This window comes from Schistocerca cancellata, chromosome 2, assembly GCF_023864275.1.
Source record: "Schistocerca cancellata isolate TAMUIC-IGC-003103 chromosome 2, iqSchCanc2.1, whole genome shotgun sequence".
Taxonomy (NCBI): domain Eukaryota; kingdom Metazoa; phylum Arthropoda; class Insecta; order Orthoptera; family Acrididae; genus Schistocerca; species Schistocerca cancellata.
In genome coordinates this window covers 568,915,791-568,926,292 of record NC_064627.1, presented here as the reverse complement: position 1 = coordinate 568,926,292, position 10,502 = coordinate 568,915,791, and positions in this window count along the sequence as shown.

Below are 10,502 nucleotides of genomic sequence, written 5' to 3'. Positions count from 1 at the left end.
TCTTTATCTTTCGGGGGCAAGTGCTCTATTAACTAAGTTATTCTATCACGACTCACAACCCGCCCTCACAGCTTTACATCCGCCAGTACCTCATCTCCTACCTTCTAATGTCGTGATTCGCAGCTCAGTTGGTACAACACATTCCAGCGAAAGGCAAAGGTCGCAGATTCGAGTCCCAATCCGATACACAGTTCTAACCTGGCAGTAAGTTTCATTCATTCAACAGTTATACAGGAAACATCCAGTCGTAAGATTCGCCGATATTACTATTAAAACTATGCAACAAATAAGAAACAGAGAAGGACGGGCAAAGAGGGTATCAAAAAAACGACATCGTCAGTTGTAATTGCAAAAGGCACATGATCATAGAGATTGGACTGTGGATCAGTAAAAACGTGGAACATGGTCAGATCAATCGCGTTTCCTTTAGACCAGGTCGATCGTCGTGTCCGTATACGCAGAAAGACAATCAACTGCTCAAAAAATGCGCTGCGCAACGTGCGCAGGGCGTTGAGAGCAGTATCACGCTTTGCGAGACGTGCACTTGGACTTCCATTGGACCTATGACACTAATCGAAGGAACCATGGCAACTATTACGCTAGGTTCCGCGCTTGGTTGGCTGCAAGTGGAAGGACAAAGAAAGGTTATGACTGAACATTACTACCAACATTGACAAGTTCCCAAAATAAGATTTACTAACATCCAAGGACATCTGGTTAAACGTGGGTACCAAGGTCAATGCTCTAGGTATCTGAGTTGAATAGAACAATTAAACATTCAACGATACTGAAACGTGAAAGTAATTTAATCAAACTGTTTAAGCTAGTTCATTTAAAGAAGGAAACATTTCATTGCTTATTTAAACATGAAAAAGGTCTGGTCAGATTAATAACATTTAATAATATGAAAACCTGAGATCCAATGAGTTTACTAGTAAGACAGAAATATTTCTAACGTTAAAAGCTGGGAATTAATAACACCAGTACTGGAGTTACAAACCAGAACAGCAAAGATCTCCAGAGCGCAATTTAACTAAGCTCTTACCAATAGAATTCTACCAAATCTTTTTCAGATGACAATATAAAAATAACTGATTCGTAGTGTCCGCGGCCACTGACCCGTACTCAGAGCACTTAACTAATCGAACGGCTCATAATTCTGGCTCTCTCTGTCTAGAACACACGCAGGAGACACATGTGACGTGTGACGATATTTGCGTACATAATATAATTGACAATTAGACAAATGGAAATCAGGTGGAAGATAGAAAAGCCTGCGTAAGGCAGCACCGTAATGCCCAATGCAATTATATCGAAAGACTGACACTATAATTGCAAAATTCGCGTACAGCTATAGAAGCAGTGCCAGAAACTTCTTGCGGACTGTGCAGACGGTGTACACCACCAACAGGATAGAGAGTAGTTTCTAATAAGAAAACCTCTGAAATCGAGGTAATAAATTTAGCAGATTAAAAAGTACTCCGTCCACTTGGTCCCTGTAGATTACCAAACGCAACTGGCACGGAACGGAGACGAATCGACGTGTCGTCACGCGGGACAGAATTCAGTTCACGTATGTAAATACTGCCGAAAAGTTGGTTGGAGAACATCCTCCAGGCTGGGCCAGAAATTTGATGTTAATGTTTATTATTAATGGTTCTTGAAAATTACTATAAAATACCGCAAGACTTAAGTTTCCAGAAACATGTCATTAGCGGCTGAGAATCAGGACAGTACTTGAGTAATAATACATAAATTGTTAGCAAACAAGGAAAAAAATGAAATTTAACAAACTTCACAAGAACAACTTATCAAACTTTAAGGTAATCGTTTAACTCACTGGGAGGCGGTTAGGAGCGGCGTGCGCGGTGACGCAGGCCGTTCATTGAAATATAGATTCTAAATCACAAGGCTGCGGTGAAACACGAACCAGGAGACAACGAACCTGGATAAAACAGACGCTCGTACCACAACAGGAGGGACTCTAAGAACACCCAACACTCAGATACGGTCACCGCTCAGAAATGACTCTTTCTTGGTTAAAATTAGCCTCGATAAATGTGAGAGCTCCCAAACGAGCTCACCGGGAAGATCCAGAGAGACGTCTGGTGAAGGATAACCTCCGGTGTTGTACGAAGCTCGGGCGCTGCAGCACACGGTTTCCTGCCACTTGTTTCCCACAGAGTGTGCCTACATCGATCCGCTGAGTTGCCTTCCCCAATTTCTCCTCAGAAACGCGCCCAGGAGACGGCGAGGATCTGCAATACCTGGCCCCATCCCCAGCACGCAATAATAACTCAAAGTGGCGCTTCCAGCGTGCCTCACTACGACCCTTGTCCCCGCCACCGCTCAAATCGGCCGTCCGATACCAAGTCCCCGCAACTTCACTTCTAAAGCCGTGCCGCCCGCGCTCCAAAGACAGGATTGTATGAAGCGCGGTGTGACCTATTGATTTCCGCAACATCTCAACCTCCACCCCCCCCCCCACACCCCCTAAGAACTGTAGGCCCCTGGGGACGGGTTCACAACAATGGAGAAGTTAATCAAAACTCCAGACTGAAATTTTCACTGTGCAGTGGAATGTGCGCTGATATGAAAGTTCTTAGCAGATGAAAATTGCGTGCTAGACCGAGACTCGAACTCGAGACCTCTGCCTTCCACGGGCAAGTTCTTTACCGACTGAGCCATCCAAGCACGACTCACGACTCGCCCTCACAGCTTTACTTCCGCCAGTACCTCGTCTCCTAACTTTCAACCTTCACAGAAAATATTCTGCGAAACATCCAGGACTAGCATCCGTGGAAAAAGGGTACTGTGGAGACATGGCTTACCCGCAGCCTGGGACTGTGTGCTGACATGAAACTTACTGGCAGATTAAAACTGTCTGCCGGACCGAAATTCTAGCTCGGAAAATTCTGTAAAGACGTGAGGACGAGTCGTTGAGTCGTGCTTGGGTGACTCAGTCGGCAGAGCACTTGCCCACGAAAGGCAAAAGTTCTGATTTCTCGTCTCGATCCAGCACACAGTTTTAATTTAATTAGAATTTCCCACCTTGACGCCGGCCGCTGTGGCCGAGCGCTTCTAGGCGCTTCAGTCCGGAACCGCGCTGCTGCGGCTGTCGCACGCTCGAATCCTGCCTCGGGCATGGATATGTGTATTGTCCTTGGGTTAGTTACGTTTCAGTAGTTCTAAGTCTAGGGAACTTATGACCTCAGATGTTAAGTCCCATAGTGCTTGGAGCCATTTGAACCCACCTTGACTTGGCTCAGGTGTACCCAGTGCTCAGTACCAGGGTCCTCACTACAGACGGCGAGAGTGACTGGAACTCGCAACTCCAACATCTTGCATGGCCCCACGTAACGGGGTGACAACTTTTCCAATGCCTTTCCCGCACCGTCCCTACCAGCATATCTCGACACCAATATTTCCCAGACGTCGACTGTTGTTGTACTGCACTGCTTCCCTTTTGTGTACCCTAGATAGTGAACTTAACCCTGCACCTATTGTTCTTGATGATTTCCGGGCTAATCTCGTTGGGCAGCAGGTTCTGGATCGACCAGATGTTAGACAAAGGCGAACTGAGGGAATATGCGAACCTGAGGGATGCCGGTGTCGCCTTATGCGCCTCGTGTTTCGCGGTATTAAAGGCTAAGTTTAGCCAGGGCAAGGAACGGTGTCATTAAATTTCAGCCTCGGCGTGAAATATAATCCAATTAACCTGTTTGGCAAAGGAGCGTTGGGGATAGCAATGTGCCGTGGTGATGCATTTCACCCCTGACTGGAAGCAGGACTTTCAGAACATTAAAAACGCTGGGGTATTACCACAAACGATCACTCTCGGGGGCAAGAACAAGGAAAGGATACTGGTCAGATATGTGAAGCTTTACTATTGCCCCCCCAATGGTTACCAACGAACTAAACCTAGGAAACCTCTTCACTGCTACAAAATAACGGCTGCCCACCTTGCGTACGAGGCAGAGGATCCGTGTAAACGAAAAGATGCTCCATCAGCCTCTTCATCCATGTTGATTGGAGCAATCCCCTTCAGACATATGATGTCAATTTGGCCACCTCACACTCGTGACACTGGTTTACCATTTTCCGTACATCACGATGCAGCTTTGGCCAGATCAGTGACTCGCAGGTTTTATGGATATTCTTATATACACCTAGGTGCCCACCCATCTCCGAACTGCGATAGTATTTAAAGACCGCTGGTACCTGCATCACAGGTAGAGGTTTTCAAACAGGTTTCCAGTGAGCATGGCATTCACCATCTCTTCCGCCTCCACGAAGCCCTCCGCAAGACGGCTCTCTTCCTCTTCCTTGAACATCCTGCTCAGGTTACGGTCCATTACGTGTATCTCGGAGAACTGGGAGACGGTTGTGTGCACGGCACAAAGCGTAATGCGCCTAGTGTAGCTGAGAGTCGGATTACCCATCTCCAGCGTAAATTAACGAGGTTTGAGCTAGTATTTGAATTTCTCAGTGTCGAACAGTAGGGCCAGAGCTTCCAACTCATAGGTCGCATGTAGGGTAACGTTCTACGAGACCGGGAATAGAATGTCAGAAACTTGAAAGTGGTATGGAAGCTAAAAATTCTGAAAATGGAAATGCAAAGGCTCAGTCTAGATATAGCAGGGGACAGTGAAGTTAAATGGAAAGAAGACAAGGATTTTTGGTCAGACGAGTATGAGGTAATACCAGTGGCAGCAGAAAATGGTATAACGGGTGTACGATTCGTTATTGAGCCGTGCTAAAAAACTGCTGTTTTGAAGAGCACGCCACAGTGCGTAGTGTGAAGCAGTCGTCCTCCGTTTCTGGCGTTGGCGCCGCTGTGGCAATCGCAGCTTTGGTGTCTCCCTCTGGTGGGAAAGGCGAAAGGTTGCCTGCTCACGTGCATTTAAGGGGCGCTATGAGCTCGCCAGTGGGCCAGTCTGGGTCGGTCTCTCGTCCCCATCTTGCTAGTCTGTCCCTCGTCCGCATTTGTTAGGCAGTTAGTGTCTGTCTGTCGTTCGGAGTGCCAGTATGTCTGTCGTTCGGATCAACCTTTAAAGCCGGAAAAATGAATTTCCACTCCGCCAGTAAGAGAACTCAGCGAGTAGTCGCCCGGTCGGGGCTTAATTCCTGCATCTGAGTCTGCGCGTTAGGCGGCCAGTCTGCTCAGGCAATGGTCATTGGCGGTTGGATCGATCGGTTGGTCGGTCGCGCACTGAGACACAAGATGTCTTGTCCATCTTGAGCATCGGCGCATGTGAGGTCGCCACGTGAGTCCAGTGGGCCGCGGCGTATAGCGAAGGGTAGTGACTTCGCGGTCGACACGAGAGCAACAGCAGTCAACCCACATCAGTCTGGCCGGTGCGAGCTGCGACCCCGTGAGACGGGAGATCGGCGCGCCGTTCTGCGTCCGTTGAAGCGGTTGGCAGCGGACGGTTCGGGAGTGCGATTTGGGGGTGCTGCGCCAGGTCTTCTCGAGATATCGCAGTTTATTAGAAGTTAAGTGATTGGTGATATGTTGTTTGATTTATTCTTGTTAAATTCAAGTTGTTTGAAACTTCCTGGCAGATTAAAACTGTGTGCCCGACCGAGACTCGAACTCGGGACCTTTGCCCTCCGCTGCAGAGTGAAAATCTCATTCTGGAACTATCAAATTGTTTGCTTGGTGAGGTCACCAGGCGTTTTGTTTTGGGGTCGTCCCACCATTCTTCTCCGTTTGGCCACCCGCGGGAAGGTGGTTGTTTATAAATTGGGTGGTACGTTATTCCCTTGTGGAGTAGGGGTGGGTTAGAGCAACCTGCGGTTCGGGTTGTTCGGTAATCTCCCTATCAATCTACCGTACGTTAGTAGCTGCCTCTGTCATGTTTGTCGGATTTGGTGTGTTAACGTATATAGTGTATAAAGTTGCCACCCTTTCACCGTAAGACTTTTCTTAGAAGTTAAAATCAAGTTGCACCTTCGGTGGAAAGGTTAATATTTTAATTGTTAGTGTTTTTTTCCCATTTCCATCGCTCCTACGAGGAGTGCATAGATTGTGTGCTTGTGTAAATTGTTAAAACTATTAGTTTAAAGTTATCTGGTGTGTTGCAGATTTGCACCAGTGTAGTCTTTCAGAGGCTGTTGTAAGCGGTCGTAACTACGGCCGTGTCAAAAGGGAGCAGCATGGTTCTCTGCTCGAAAGCTCATACAGTCAAAACTTGTTTCTTTCTACCTCTGAATAAATTGTACCTTTGATATTTAGAGGGTGCTTTCTGACTATAATTTTAAATCTGTTTCTTTTAAAAATGCTTTTAGGCACTATTAAAGTAAATAAAATTCCCATTTGTTCAAAGGAATTTGGTTATGATTTCATCTGTTATTCCCTGGCAACTACTTCCATGCTTACATAGTGTGATTAAATGTGTTAATGATCTTGATGAATCGCTAGTAAATAAAACAAATTCTTAAGAATATTCTTTCAAAATAAGTAACGGTTCAGTTATGAATAGGAAAGTAGGGCAAAGAGTGTGTTATAGTGAACAGTTCAGTGATAGGGTTGTTCTTGTCAGAATCGATAGCAAACCAACGCTGACAACGATAGTTCAGGTATACACGCCGACGTCACTAGCTGAAGATGAAGAGGTAGGAAAAGATTATGAGGATACTGAATGGGTAATACAGTACTTTAAGGGAGATGAAAATCTAATAGTCATGGGGGACTGGAAAGATTTTGTATGGCATGGAATCGAAGAGAAGGTTACAGGAGAACATGGGCTTGGGACAAGGAATGAGAGGGGATAAAGATTAATTGTGTTCTGTAATAAACTTCAGCTAGTAATAATGAATACTCTGTTCATGCATCACAAGAGGTGGAGGTATACTTGGAAAAAGTCTGGTGATATGGGAAGATTTCAGTTTGATCACATCAGTCAGACAGAGATTCCGAAAGCAAAATTGGATTGTAAGGCATACCCAGGAGCAGGTATAGACTCAGATGACAATGCAGTAGTGATGAAAAGTAGGCTGAAGTGTAATAGATCTGTAAGGAAGAATCAATACGCAAAGAAGTGGGACACGGAAGCACTAAGGAATAACGAGGTAGACTTGAAGTTCTCTAAGGCTGTAGATACTGCAGTAAGGAATAGCTCAGTAGGCAGTACAGTTAAAGAAGAATCGACATCTTTGAAAAGGGAAATCACAGAAGTTGGAAAGAAAAGCATAGGTACAAAAAAGTTCACTGTGAAGAAATCATGGGTAACAGAAGAAATATTTCAGTTGATCGATGAAAGAAGGAAGTACAAAAATGTTCAGGGAAATTGAGGAATACAGAAATAAAAGTGTCTGAGGAAAGAAATTAGTAGGAAGTGCAGGGAAGCTAAGACGAAGTGGCTCCATGGAAAATATGAAGAAATCGAAAAAGAATTGATGTCACAAGGAGTGACTCAGTGTATAGACAAGTCAAGAAAACCTCCGGTGACACAAAAAGTAAGGATGGTAACGTTAAGAGTGGAACGGGAATTCCACTGTTAAATGTAGAGGAGAGAGCGGATAGGTGGAAACAGTACACGGAAGGCCTTTATGAACTGGAATATTTGTCAGATGTGATAGAAGAAGAAACAGGAGTCGGTTTAGAAGAGATAGGGGAGCCAGTATGAGAATCAGAATTTAAGTGGGTTTAGGAAGACTTAAAATCAAATAAGGCAGTAGGGATAGACAACATTCCATCAGAATTTCTAAAACCATTGGAAGAAGTGGGCAACAAAATGACTATTCACGTTGTGTGTAGAATGTATGAGTCTGGCGGCATGCCATCTGACTTTTGGAAAAATATCATCTACACAATACCGAAGACAGCAAAAGATGAGAAATGCGAGAATTATCGCACCGTCAGTTTAACAACTCATGCATCCAAGTTGCTGACATGAAAAATATACAGAGGAATGGAAAAGAAAATTGATGATGTGCTAGATGACGATCAGTTTGTCTTTAGAAAAGATAAAGGCACAAGAGAGGCAGTTCTGACGTTGCGGTTACTAATGGGAGCAAGACTAAAGAAAAATAAAAACACGTTCATAGGATTTGTCGACCTGGAAAAAGCGTTCGATAATGGAAAATGGTGCAAGATGTTCAAAATTATGAGCAAAATAGGAGTAGACTGTAGTGGAGACAATATGTGTAAGGGACAATAATGGTAGTGGATGCCCAAGAACGAAGTGCTCGGATTGAAAACGTTGTAAAACAGGGATGCAGTTTCTTTCTCCTCCACTCTCCCCCCTGTTTGATCAGTACATCGAAGAAGCAATGATGGAAATAAACTAAAGGTTCAAGAGTAGAATTAAAATTGAAGGTGAAAAGTTATCTATGATACGATTCGCTGATGAAATTGCTACTCTGAGTGGAACTGAAGAAGAATTATATGATATGCTGAATGGAGTGAACAATCTAATGAGTACAGAATATGGACTGAGAGAAGACGAAAGAAATGGGAAGTAGCAGAAATGAGAACAGCGAGAAACTTGGCATCAGGATTGATGGTCACGAAGTAGATTGACTTAAGGAATTCTGCTACGTGGGCAGCAAAATAATCAGTGACGGACCTAGCAAGAAGAATATCGAAAGCAGATTAACCCTGACAAAAAGGGAATTTCTTGCCAAGAGAAATCTATTAGTATCAAACATAGGCCTTAATTTGAGGAAGAGATTTGTGAGAATGTACGTCTGGAGCACAGCATTGAATGTTAGTGAAACACGGACAAGGGGAAGGGACAGGATGATAGAACATCTGTTAAGACAACAGCGAATGTCTTCCATGGTGCTATAGAGAGCTGTAGAGGGCAAAAACTGTAGAGGAATACAGAGACTGGAATACATCCAGCATATAACTGAGGATGTAGGTTGCAAGGGCTACTCTGAGATGAAGAGGCTGGCACAGGAGAGGAATTCGTGGTGGGCCGCATCAAACCTGATGAGCCCACCTCCACCTACTCCCAAAAAGAAGGTCGAACATTTTTTTTTCTCCTGGAGACAGAACCTCAGTGTGTACGCCAAAGAGTCTGTGCCCGCTAATCTGCTCCTTAAGCAACAGGGCGACCATACCCAAGTTGGAGGCGTCCATCAGCACTACGAATGGTTGACTGAAATCGTTTGCCGCGAACACGGGGACGTTACTCAAGGTGGTCTTTACTGCCTCAAAAGCTGCCTGTTGGCTCTCGTTCCATACAAGTGGCTCCCATTTTTTGTGCATCTGATCTGAACACGCTGCCGCCTCAGTAAACATGGGCACGGACTTACGAAAAAAAAAGCCGATTAATCGGGCTTGGTTGGGTGAAAACTGTAAATGGCCTGAGTTCTAGACTGGTCCATCCTGACTCCCTCAGCGTCCCTCAGTGTCCCAAAGCTCAAAAAGGAGATTACCGATGCGCTAGAGTAACAGTAGATGGCTTTGCGCTTAAACATGACTCCCGCAGAGCCTCAAAAACCTGACACAAATACTCCAAATGTTCTGCAAACGACGCACTGTATATCACGACGTCACCCATGTAATTATAGACGAACTTAGATCACCGATTCGAGCAACCTGGAGAGCGCAGCCGCTCCGATAGGCAGACAAAAAGACACCCGAATGAACTCAGATAAGGTCCAGTCGGTAGCAAAGATTGTGGTCGCCTTCGATTCTTCAATCAGAGGGATCTGGCAGTATGTAAGCACAGAGAAGCAGCGGGTCCCAGAAAGAACAGCCATGCAAATCAGGAAGGGGAATGGACTTCTTCTGACTGACTGCTCAGCAAGAAGATCTTGTGAGGTGTCAGCTGAAGAATAAGCCCCAGTATTGTCTGAAGCTTGTGCAGTGCAACAAACGGCTTCTTCTCAATTGCTCCCCTCAGAGTGAGCCCGCGTCGATTTGCTCAGTTACCTTCCCCACGTTCTTCTCGAAACATGCCCAACGTGTTTAGGAGACAAGTCGGCAACGAACCATAGGTTCTGCATCACGGTGTTCCACGCCCATCATGCACGCCGAATTCAAACTGGCTCCTCCCATGCTCCTTACCGCGATCTCTGTCCTCGCCACCGCTCACGTCGGCCGTCCGATACCAAGTTCCCGCCTCGTGCCACATTGTCCGCACACAGAAGATAAGCTTGTCTGGGGCGTGGCGCGACCTATCGATTTGCGCAATGTCTCAATAACCATTCCTCGAAGACGATGACGTCTTCCAACAGAAGATCAGTCCGTGCTACAACAAGCCCATGATCGTGCAACAGTGGCTTTCCGAACAAGATTGCGAACTCACGTTGATGAAGTGCCCACTATATTCACTGATCTGAACCCGATGGAACACGCTATCCGGTACTAGCTCCTTGCGTACAGTTGTGTACAGAGAAGCGAGTGTTCGAACAATATGATACTAGTAAACAAGTGTGCGAAGAACTGGAGATGCTGAATACGTAAACTGCATGCTAGAGTGGTCAGTTCTATACGAGCACCGTCATTGAGCACTAAGAGCCCATGAGCGGAAGCACCAGGTGTC